General features: G+C 39.3%; 1 long non-coding RNA gene across 1 annotated transcript in view; it reads right to left on the reverse strand.

Annotated features, from left to right (window-relative positions):
• Positions 1–12,425, reverse strand: part of LOC139594303 (uncharacterized) — an 88,267-nt gene that overhangs the window by 17,931 nt on the left and 57,911 nt on the right. Inside the window, exons 6-8 of the long non-coding RNA XR_011680591.1 lie at positions 9,594–9,652; positions 4,724–4,894; positions 2,879–3,037 (exon numbers count right to left, since the gene is read on the reverse strand). This is a non-coding gene — a long non-coding RNA (uncharacterized lncRNA). The remainder of the gene's footprint in view (positions 1–2,878; positions 3,038–4,723; positions 4,895–9,593; positions 9,653–12,425) is intronic.

A 12,425-nucleotide genomic window follows, 5' to 3' on the forward strand; every position in this document is an offset into this window, starting at 1 on the left:
ATGTCGTGCATGCAATACTTCAGCAGTGCTTTAACACTGTTAGTGTGAGGCCATATGTTTCTTCTAACAGGATCTACTGGAGCTGGGTGCCAAAAAAAGTTTGACACATTTTTTTTAACTCCTACAACATGTTAAGAGCAAATACCCTGTGAATCAGTCAAGCAGAGTAGTCAGCAGAAGTGCAATATCATTACTCTTTTTCTACTTCTTTTCTCAATGAAAAGAAGTTATGGGAAACTTACTAGTAAACATTGTTCTTTATACCTGTTTCAGAAATACATTTGAGAGTAATCTCTTTGCAATTAGATATAGAAAAAAAGGCACTAACATGTGTTAGGCAGTAGATCTTGTTGTCAAGAGCTGAAGAAGATGAGAATTTAGAAAATACTGCAAGTAAAGAAGAAAATATACATAGCAGCACCTAGACATCAGACACATAAAAACGAATAAAATAGCAAACTCTCTTTGGAAAATAATCTTAGTCAAAACTCAGCTACAATATCCAGTAAAAATGCCTTGGAATAGCCAGAATGGGGAGGACAGCAGCAAGTGGCCATTCTGAGATGCAGACCCGGGAATATGTGGGAATAAGCCCACCAGGCAGAGGCTTTCTCTGTAAAATGGATGGACAAACAGCAGCCTGGCAGGTAGCACCTACAAAGGCTACAAGAGCACCTGGAGTGGTGTTTCCAACCTGCACACTTTCAGGGAAGCTGTCCTCAATATTTCAGGAAGTGTCAGACAGCTGTGGCAGGTAAGCCTCTGTGAAACACTGAGATCTCGAGTTCCACAGTACAGCTGGAATCCCAAGCATGAGAAGTCAGCAGAAATCAATACAAGTTTAACTATTGGTTCTGGGAGAACAATTAGACAAGCACTGAGTCTCTAACAGTCTGAAAATTCCTCAGGAAAGGCTCAAGTACTCTGAGCAGAAAACCAATACTTTCTGCCTTGTGACTCACTCCTAAGTGACCAAACTCTCCATCCATGCCCTCCTTCCCCACACTGTCTCCTCAAAACCTTCCTGGGCTGCTCCAGTGCTACACAGTCATGATGCCCTGAGGTGCACACCATGCTTGTCAGCCAGGACACCCAAAAGTGGCCCTATTGATTTTAAAGCCACCACACAAGGCTACTGTGGGATGGGATCTCTACCACCACTGAACTCAGCTGTGTAAACATTCCTTGTGTTCAAAAGTAATTAGAGAAGTTTGACAGACAAACACCATTCCTTAGAAAACAAGCTAGAAATGACAGCCAAAAGATGTGTAAAGCTAATTCAATTTCTTCCCCTTTCCTGTAAACCAGAACGCTCATAACTAATAACAAAAAAATTTGCACTAAAAAGAAAGTGATTTTTTCCAGCTGCCTGCAGTTTTTTGGTCTGTATAGCACCAGTACCCACCAGATGCAGCAGGAGACTGCAACTACTTCCTTGCAGAGGAGAAGGACATGCAGAGAAGCAGAACCCCTCTCAGTGCTAGGAATGCACTGGCTTGCCTGTGCTCTGAGCTGGATCCCTTCATGCAACCCTGAACTATGCAAACACAGGACTGGCCCACACAAGTAAGCCCCCTGACAACTTGTTACAGCTCTCTGCATTTCCCTGCATGAACATATTTCAATTTCTCCTGAAAAAGGAGCTAAAACTCAACCCAGGACTTCCAAATCACGCCTCAAACTTAAGGAGAGCACCACCCTCCTTTCTCTTGCCTTCTGTTTCCTGGGAGGTATTCCGAGTTCTGACCTCAACAGCTGCACCTAACAAGAATGAAGTGAATTTTGTGCAAGCTGCAGAAGTACAAAGACTAAGCAGTACGCAGGTTTTCTGTGAAGCAGAGCAGCAAGAGGTGAGAAATTTAGAACCAAGTAGCAGTTGGGGATGCTCACTCTCAACTGCCAAAGAGCTGTGCATTGACAATTAGAAAGAAAGCAAAGGGACTTAAATCACTGATGAAAATAGGCTGCTTATCAGATTTCTCATAGTTGGAATCTCCTATGTTCTTTGGACCCTGAGAAAGAGAACATGAAGAAAATGCTGCGGTGAGCATCTGACTGTTGTATGGTGTGAAGGCAAACGTAGTTCTCGGCTTGGAAGGTCTTAGGTGGGTTTTTCAAAACCAAAAAGATATCCATAAACTGAAGAAATTTTCTTAAGGGAAAAAAAATCTATAGATATTTAACGTGTGTAAAAGCTATTGAGGAAAAAGGACATAACTAGAAATAATAGAAAGAAAAAGCTTAAGCTCAGAGTATCAGGATAGTCTTCCTGACAGCAAGATGTATCAGCCTGTGAAATAGTCTCCCAAGGAGATATATGGAAGCTTTCACTTGGGATTTTAAAAACTAAAGTTGACATAACACTAAAAAAATGCTCTCAATGAAATAATTCTACAGTGGCAAAAAAGCAGATATTATGATCTATTATGTCTTAGAATTCTAAGTTTCGTCAGGCTTTGATGCTTTAGGAACATATCTTGAACAGCCAAAGGTTATCAGAAAGGAGCTTCTTCAATTAATATGATGAACAACAAGATTACAAAGGTGATCCCTGTGGAAGCCTATTTTAAAGCATCTCTCTAAATACTAAAAATGAGATGCTTTTCAGACATTGGAAGTATTATCCAAGACCTGACAAATATAACCTCAATCCACCAGCTTTCAAATATATGCTTAGTTTTAAATACGTTCTTATTTCCCATTAATTTAAAGAAACACATGTCTGAATTGAACTTTTAAAAGAAACAGGCTTCCCAAGAGTCTTTGAAAAATTTCATACTCTCTACACAGACCTGGGAAATGCTATGAGTAAGCAGATTTAAGCAAACAATACTATGTGGTAGACATGCATATTAACACCTTTCAAGTCTCCACTGACCTGTTCTGCATGTCCATCTGAAACTGTTCTGTCTTACCAGACATTGGCATATCATTACCAATGACAATATTTAGCACATAGTGTGTTTCATTCACTGCTCCAAGATCACTGACATATAGTTAAACAGAGCCATGGAAATAATGAATTGCTGAGTTATGGCTGAGAACGGAAATAAAGAAAAAGTGGTCAGTAAATATAACCTACAATAATTTTTTGTCTTGCCAACAACTTATTAAACAGTCACATACAAAGCAGTTGTAAACTATTTCCTTAGGAACATTACTGAGGGTAAATCAGGGCTGATTTAGAAGGAACTATCCATTTATGTGCTTTAAATAACAACACCCTATTTGTATATAAAAAAAAATCCATCCTCTATATCCATAGACATACAATATACAACTTAAGAATATCAAATATCTTTTCATCCACAAAGTTGCATTTGCAAATAAGTGATTCTACAGCACAGGTGTCCCTCACTCTCTCATTGCATTGTAAGTCCTTTGCCCACTTCCACTAGGACATTATCCCAAAATAACTCCCCAGTCTGACAAAAAACATCTTCACCATCAGTCACAGGAGTTTGTTGTTAAGAGAGAGAGTGGGGAGGAGGAGGATTAGCTCATGGTCACTCTCCTGCCCATCCCACTGCTCCTTGGGCAGCCGAGTACCCCACCACCCCACAAGAACCACTGCTCCCCTTCCTCGTTCCACCTGGACCCTTCCTGCCTCTTCTCCCCACACCCTTTTATTTTTCCCTCTTATTATAAGACTTCTCACAAGCATTATTACTATTATTGTCTGAGTTTTACAGCTGGCACATCATCCCCTGCTGCACTAAATCAACACTTGTGAAAGCAGCAGCCTTGGAGTGACTAAGCAGAGCTGCTGCTTGCAGAAGTGTCAATTTGGTGCAGCAGGGGATGGGGTCGCAGCTGCCAGAGAAGAGAGGCCCTATTTTGTACCTCAAAATGATAAAAATGTCAGAGGGGAGGGAAATCTGTACAAAATATAAAAAGGATGTAGAACAAAGAAAAGAAAGAAGGGGAAAGGGTTCAAAAGTATGAAGGAAGAGGAAAATGACACTGTACAATAGAACAAAATCACTGCTGAATAAGATACAGGATTTTTCTAAGTAGGCACTTTCAAGTTAAAAACAAGTCATATGCATATCATAAAATATAAACCTGATGATGTTACCCTTCTGCTTTGAGGGGGGAATCTCTGGCTCATTAAACTGAAATTATTGTCTTAACTACATCTGCAATAGGTTAGGAAATGCTTCCAAGCACAAATACTGGGCATAAAAAGATTATTGCACAGAGAGCTTGATTTTAAGTGGAAATTTAAAGTAGAAGACTGAAAATCCTGCATTCAGAAATTTCAATCAGCAAAAGTGAACAGAAATTCCATGTTCTGGACTAAACTTGGGCATCTCTGATCTACCACTGTTTAGAGGCTCCCATTTGAAAGTAGTTACCTATTGTTTTGTATGCTTAAAGGAAAATAAACCAAAAGAAAGTGTAGATCCAAAAAAAGTCCAAATTTTTGCTTTACACACTTATAAATAAGTGAATCTAATGCACATTTCAAATACTAATATCAATAATGTTTTGCTTTTAAGGATTTCCTTTGTTTCTTCTAACCTTTCTCTCTGCTCTCTATTAATTTTCCAGTGTGTACCTGCAGAAAGGGAAAATAAATGGGCTACACAGCTTAAACACTGTTAAGAAAAAAAAGCTAAGAAAAAAGAAAACTAAAAAAAAGCAAGTAAGGACACAATTTATGTATTTCCACAGAAAAGTGAATCCACCCCCCCTGCACTGCTGTTGTGCTTTGACATACCATGGCATCCCAGGTGGAGCAGAGAGGATTCCTGGAAAAGCAGTGCTCTGCTGCAGAATTGCCTCATTCAAGGCTCACAGCCCTCTCAGCTGCACGTTATCATTTGCAGAATTTTTTGCACCCATGAATATTGAAAGTTGCTGCTGGGTCAGCCCTGGGCACAGAGAAGGCCTGGAAGAGCAGAGGTCCCATTTTGCCTCAGCAGTTTATTGAGAACCACAACCAGCTCAGCTTAGTTGAAATGCTGTGCTCAGAAATCCATCCTGCTCCCTTTTAAGGCAATAGCAAAGCTCCCTTCAGTCTCCAAAACTTGCCTCTGTAGGTCACCTTACATTAAAAAAAAAACAGCACAGATACGTGTATAGAATGAAGAGTATCCTTTCTGTAACTGGTTTTGGAATACAACATTAGCCATTTTTCAAAGACTTTTTGGAAGGAGCATATTTGCAGGACAGATTTCAAATGTGGTCTCAAAACTCAAACACTTTATCACAAGAATTCATTACTCCCCTTATGTCCACTTCATTTTGCAAAGTAAATTGTACAGCCCTTCCGCTCCTATCACTATTCTGTTGCCCATCTGGCAGTCATCACTCTTTATTGATACTCATGTTTGACTTCATGCTCATAAATCTTGAAAAGATACAACCATTCCTTTCTTCACAATTTATCAAATTTAAACACAAATACTAAAAAAGGCCACAAAACCCTCCAGCCTCCAACTACATCAATATTGAAGTCAATATTCAACAATGACTACTAGCTTAGGTATGTGGCATTGTTTTTCCCTAGTGATTAGACTAACAATACAAATAGCACACTAATTATTAAATTGAAACCTCCTCTGTTCAGTTGATAGAGCCATTAGATGCTAAAAAAGCCACATTTGGGTTCTAGCAAGATTAACACTGTGTCATCTTGCTACATGATATCAACGTATTGATCAATCAGTCCAATTGTAGAGCATTCTTCAGGCTTGTTCTAACCTTATCCAAAAAGGCCTCCCAGATCAAGCACAGCTGTTACAGCTCAGCCTATATAAAACATGATATGCAAAAACAAGAGCAAAAGATACACATTAGGCAGGTCATCAATTCAAATACTGCTCTAAACCTACTCCTTGCAGCAATACCAATGCAATTGAAAATTTCTTCATGAACAAATTTAAAGGTAGAACAGTGACATTAAGGAAATTAATAATTATCAAACAGATCTGTGCCCTTTTCATTTACCTTCTTTAGCTGGTAGTTGTTCATTCAGTTCATTGTGTACATCAAATTACATGAATGCCTCAGACCATCTTCAGAAAGTGTTTGCACAGTATGAACAGTGGGATTACCAAAGACAGAGGGCTATTCTCCTCCTGCCAAATTCCTGTCTTTTACAAGATCTACAGTGTTTCCATTAAAAGTCCTGCAGTAAGAACTCCTCAGTATTAAATTTGCTTCCCAGTTATTAAAAAAAAAAAGGGGAAGGAGGAAGGGAGAAAGCAACATTTTACTTTGATCTTTACATAAATCACCTATTCAATGTAAAACCCAAGTTCTTTAAAATGGGGCTAATTTTCTACTGTCACTTATTCTTTCTCCTTGTTTTCCTTCCCTTGAACTATAGACAATATACCACTGCCTATGCAGCAGCAATAATCAATTCAACTATTCCTGGTCCCCTAGGCTTGAAGTTTTGTTCTAGAGCTGCTCTTGTACTGTGTCACTCTGAATTAACAGACAAGAGATTTTCATAGTGCTGAAAATGAACCATGGTTAAAACAAGGACTCAAAAACTTCAGTAATCCCTGCTTTGGATGGGGTGCAATAATAACTGCTCTGTCAAAACCTCCTGTCCTGTAAATTGTGTTTGGTCCCTGGTTTACATTGGTGACAAACAAAAATCAGTTTCACTTATCATGACAAATGACAGCTGCTAGTCATGGTGTTTATGGCACACTGCTGTCATGGTGGGCACAGTATAACACAATCCAAACAGAGCAGAAGAAAACCACATTTTGGGCTTTGGGCAAAATCAGTGTGTCCAGCTAATAGAATAGATCAAGACAATACAGCTGAGCTAATAATATGCTGCATGACAGCAGTTCCCACAGCTGCTAATGCTGCCATGGCAGAACTTCTGGCCTGCCTTCTACAAGTATTTATTCACACGAAAAACCAGTAGCAAGAAGCCTACAAGTAAACTTTCCTCTAATACAAAAACTAAATAAATACATTACAAAAATATTTATAAATCCAAATGTTTGTAACACTGGTTGAATTCTAAAAGTTGTTGAAGTAACCGATTTTTTAGAAGTCAGAATTTATAGCCCTCAAGACTGAAATGAGCAGGTACTATTAAGAAATAATAATATTTTACACAATTATCTATTATTATCTGCTTCACAATAGCCTAAAATTGCATACTTATAGCCAAGAGTACTGTATTCACAGTTACAGGACTACCACAGTGCATTTCCACTCTTGGGATTTAACTTCCAAGGACTGACATGGCTCACTGGGAGGGCAGGAAGAGTTTGGAGGACACCTAAAGACAAGGATGCTGGGCAGAGATGTCAGCAAAGGACCACCTAAAGCTGTGTCCATCTCACAGCCCTTCCTGCCCTGCCCTCCCCTCAGCCGTACTGCTCACTGCTCCCAGACCCACCAACACAGCTGCTCTCCAGAGCAGAACAGGATCTGACCTGCCTTTTAACCAAATCCAGAGAAGTTTTATCAGCTCCTGCTCCCAGCCCAAACCCATGGCAGGGCACAGCCAGCTGCAATGGCCTCGGATGCTGTTTGGTCCCATAAATACTCCTGGGATATCTCTAAAACGCTCTCAAGCACGAGGGGAAAAAAACATTACCATCAATTAATTCTTAACATAACAACGATTGTGGAAGTGGAGCAAATATTTATTTTCTGGCACGTGTGTTGCCATGGAAACAGCTGCAGACGCCGTTTGCTCTGAGGGCTGTGCGGAGGCTCAGGTGCCCCGTGCCCCGCAGCAGCGCCGGGCTCCAGCCGGGACAGCGGCCCCCACAGGGACAGCGGCCCCCACAGGGGCCTGCCACGGCCTGCCGGGCCGGAGAGCAGCACTAACTCCCGAAAAACCACTGCAATTTACGCTCGAGCAGCCCTGACCTACTTTGTAAGTAGCAAGTTATCCCATTAATTTGCTCGAAATAGCAGATCATTCTGTGTGAAGGGATGAAAAACAAAATCCATCATTTCCACTGCAGGAGAACAACCAAAATGAGACAACTGCCTGCCTGTCAGTGCAGCTGTAGTTTCTTCTCTGAGGTGACGCACACATGACCAGTCAGTCTCCAGTTGCGCGCATGAGACCAGAACTGAAGCCAGCCCCTCTGCAAGCTGAGGGTGCTGCCCGAGGCCTCCCACCCAGCACCGAGCTGAGCACCTGCACCCACGCACGGCCCCACAGGGTTCCCCTCACTGAAGGGATCTACAGAAACATTCGGCGACTTCTAAGAGGGAAGTTCAGCCGCATTTTGGTTACTAGTCAGTCTACAAGTGGCTTTCTCTTCAAAGCTTATTTGTCCTTCTAAAGGACGTATGCATAGACTTGTAAAAAGCAAACAAGACAATTTAACACCAACGTTATGAATTTTTCATTTTGCTCTTAACAAATTGTTCCTTGATCTTTTCTGTATGATTAATTTTTTTTCCTCCATACGTGCAATTATTTTTGTTTTCAGGGTTATATTATGGATATATTAAACACAGTGCATACATACATGAGCATGTACAACTAGTATTCAGATGGAGGCAAGGGAAAATTCCTCTAAAAAGAAAATCAATATTTCAGTCCAATTATAACAGAAACCAAATCTTCAAACATTGGAGTACAATGTAGCTACCCTAGAGAATAGATATTTGGTTTTCTGACCAGCAGTAAGTTTGTAATTGAACAGCTGCAGAAAAGAGAGGAAACAAACATACAGCAAATTAGTTTTCAAGCCTATCTTCACAGAAAATTTCTACTGTATTGTGCTTTCGATCACAACATGATAAACAGAGTTCCTCCCTTCCTTCTCTGTTCTTCTGCAAAACAAATTAGAGTGGTCTATAGAAGTTTAACCTATTGTATTGCATAATCCCTCACTCACAGAAGCAAATTAGGCACAGAGTAGCTCAAGAACTGAATCTATTCACGACTCTAAGGAGTGTCAGATTCCAAGCAGTAATTAATTCACAATCCTTTTTCAAAAATGTTTTACTATATTTTGCTTAAAAATGGCAACTTTTCTTGTAGCTTTTGGTTGGTTTGGATTTTTTAAGTACCCCTGTCATTATTAGCATTGCAAACAAGGTATCAGTCAAAAGGACAAGGCAAAATTTTAATCATACTTCTTTTAAAAGTGCGAAGCCTGTTTCTAGATTTTCAGAGAGAATGGAAGAATGCATAATAAAATACGAATTTAATTCATATATGTGTATCTGCACCTATTTATGTTGCTATAATCTACTGCTGAAGTCATAAATGTTTAAATCCATCAACTGCTTTTGTTCATTTCCCATTTTCAGGAAAAAAAGAAAAACAAGGTTCTTTACCACAGTACGAAGAAAAATGCTCTAATACCAAAAGATCCAATTAAAATAATAGGGCCATTTGTTTCAGTAGGATTTCACACATACAAGAGAAATGCTAACCCTTGGGAGAATGTTCTCAGCTCATTTAACAATATATGTTTCCTCTGATATGAAAACTTTAGCTTTTGCATTATAACATCATTGCTAACAAGGCACACGTATATATCTCATAAGTAGATGGAAACACAAATGTGGGAGGAATTATAATAGTTCTTTATCCATACTGCACTCCTCTCAGGATTGACTTGCATCTGTTGTTTACTCACCTGGGTAGCTTTTTCCTCTCCACACATTTAAAATACACACTCAGAAAAGGCTTGGTTCTCTGAAAGACAAGAAGATGGTAAGTAAAAAAACTATGAAGGGAATCAAAGGAAGAATTTGTATCCCAGTTCCAGGGCTACCAAAACATTTCAAAGGGCAGCTGGCATACAGCTTTTTTCCACCAGCCAAAAGAAAGCCAATCTGCTCCCAGAGCACAGTGTATTGAGGGACACCTTGGGCAGGGGGCTGGGCAGGGCTGCACAGGTGCCAGTAGCTCCTGGGCTTCTGTCAGCAGCCAGGGACAGCAGCAAACCCGAAACCTGCAACTCAGGAGGTGCAGCTCTTACGCAGGCAGGCTTAATGGCAGTGAAATAGAAAAGCTAAAATGACCTAATGGTCATTAGAAGTTTACTTCACATTTTTGTGTACCTGGGAAAAAAACTCTGATTGAAGATGAGCTTTTTATTTTTTTAACAGGTTTTATTAATCAGTTAAAGATAGTCAGGATTAGTATCTGATGTCACTGAACAATTTCTAACACCTGGATATTTTAACATTGCAATAAATTCACATTCCAAATTTTCCTGTTTATACCAGCATCTAATTTTCTCCATTTGTAAGAGAAAGTTCAAACTTGACCAGTCAAGCCATTAATGAGGGAAGATTGATTTTTGTAGATCATTTTCCACTATCAGCACACAAATACTCCTACCTAACCGTGAGGACAAATGTAAAAAATAGATCTGAAACATCAAATCCCTAAAAGAATTTAGGCAATAATCTCAAATTATAGATACACTCCTACAGTCAAAATGTCAAAATTATGTCCAACCAATTCAGGATTGAAACATGAATGATGCAATTAGGAATTTCATAAAGCCTACATAAGGGACAGCTCTCTAGGAAAAAGCTGGTCTCCAAATACTTTTTTTTCTGCAATACAGTACTTGTAAGTCTAGGACTAAAACTTGCACATGCCTTGTATATTTGATTGACTCCATAAGGTTTTCATCTAAATTCAAAATATAACTGTGTTTAGATATATTTGAACATTTTATTGCATTTAGTTATGAGCGATGAATTTTTCCTGAGAGAATCTAGGGCACATAACATTGCCAGATCATTCCAAACAAGTTAATTCTGAAATGGGCTTGAATCAATAACACAAAACAGGCGGTAAAGCCAATTTTTACGGTAGTCATGGTTTCATAAAATAATATCAAGACAGTCAGATTGTAAGCTCCCTGCATCTCAAATATAATTTGCAACCAACTCTAAGCACAAAGAGGAAATAGATAGGTGGAAGACATAGATTAAAAACAAATGATAGATAGATGAAACAAAAAGAACTGGAGGTAAAGAAAGAATGCAGAGTAGTTGCCATTCAACACAGCGTGAAAAAAAGCCAAACAAGTGCAGCATGTAAGTAATTCAAGGGAAATAGAATGCTTTTCTTTCATTTAGGCTTTAAAATTGTTATGAAAAGCCTCTTTTTTTACTCTATCTGTAAGACATAGGCAGACAGGGGATGAATGTATAAATATGTCACTGCAATACGTGGCTTTTAATGAAAATGGATTTTTAATGATCCCAAAAGCTACATTTCTCTCTGACTTGCTCCATTTCCAGACTATCAGCATGAAGTATGCACAGCAAATGCACTGGTTTTGCATGTCCTTCACTAAATCCCAGGACAGCCAAGCATCCAAGCACTGTACAAACCAGAGCTGCCATTATGCAGAGCAGATACAGAGAAGCTGCATGTCCTTCACTGCTTTTATTGAACTTTCAGAGCTCCGTGACACCGCTTTGCCTTCTCCCACAGCAGACCCCAGTGTGGGTTACCTTGCACTCCATATGCATAAATAAAGGATGATGCATGGCAATGTGCCTTGCTGTTGTTCTCTGCCTCAAGGACACTTGTTAAAAGTGTGCCATTCCTCCCACTCCCCCAAGCAGGCTCATTGTCTTGAAGTGCTCCATGTAAAACTCTGAGCACACAAATACCAGAGGATTTAGTTCACAAATGAAGAGAAGCCACAAGGAGGAGAGAGGCTGATGCAATCCATAGCCTTCTTGCTATCTGAACATAGTGAAGTCTTCTTTCCAATGTCAAAGTTCCCCTTTCAGTCAGTAATAAACAAAAAACACACCGAATAATGTGCAAAAATGTACCAGCTAGTATAAATACCATTTTTCATGTAGAAATTTTTTTTTTTTTAGATTTCAGTATCATCATAGAATAAAGGAACATTTTCCTTACTTTATCACCATCCATGAAGTTTTATCTACGAATATTTCCTGTAAGGAAGGTCCATAGGTTAGGAAACTGTAATATATTTGTCATAAAACCAAGACAGCATTTAAAGGGGGCTTGGACTCCTGTATTCACTTCATGTTCAATGCTTCAAGGTAAGCTTTGTGCAACCTATGTTACCTGGACAAAAAACATCTCCATATTTATTTCCTGTGTTATCATTTTTGCTTTTTTGAAATAATAGAAGACAGAAGGAATCAGAAAATAGAAGACTGATGAAAAAGATAATGACTGAGAGGTGCCACACAATTGGCTAAAAAATGCTCCTATCCATGAGTGAGTCAGAGGCACAGCCTTTTGAAGGGCCCCACAGAATCACAGAATCAACTATTTACATCACCTAACAAGCAAACGAACAATAAAAAAAAGCCCCAAAATCCCCATTTGCTGGGCACTTTGAAATTCATGAGGTTTTCCATTTTGTCTGCTCTCCTGACTCAGAGTGCCTTCCAATTAATATTTATCAAATGTCTCTCCCTTCTTCATTTAAATCAGTTCAAAAACTGCACCTGTTTCA

This window comes from Agelaius tricolor, unplaced genomic scaffold, assembly GCF_023055355.1.
Source record: "Agelaius tricolor isolate 1412-34295 unplaced genomic scaffold, bAgeTri1.0.p SCAF_11, whole genome shotgun sequence".
NCBI lineage: Eukaryota > Metazoa > Chordata > Aves > Passeriformes > Icteridae > Agelaius > Agelaius tricolor.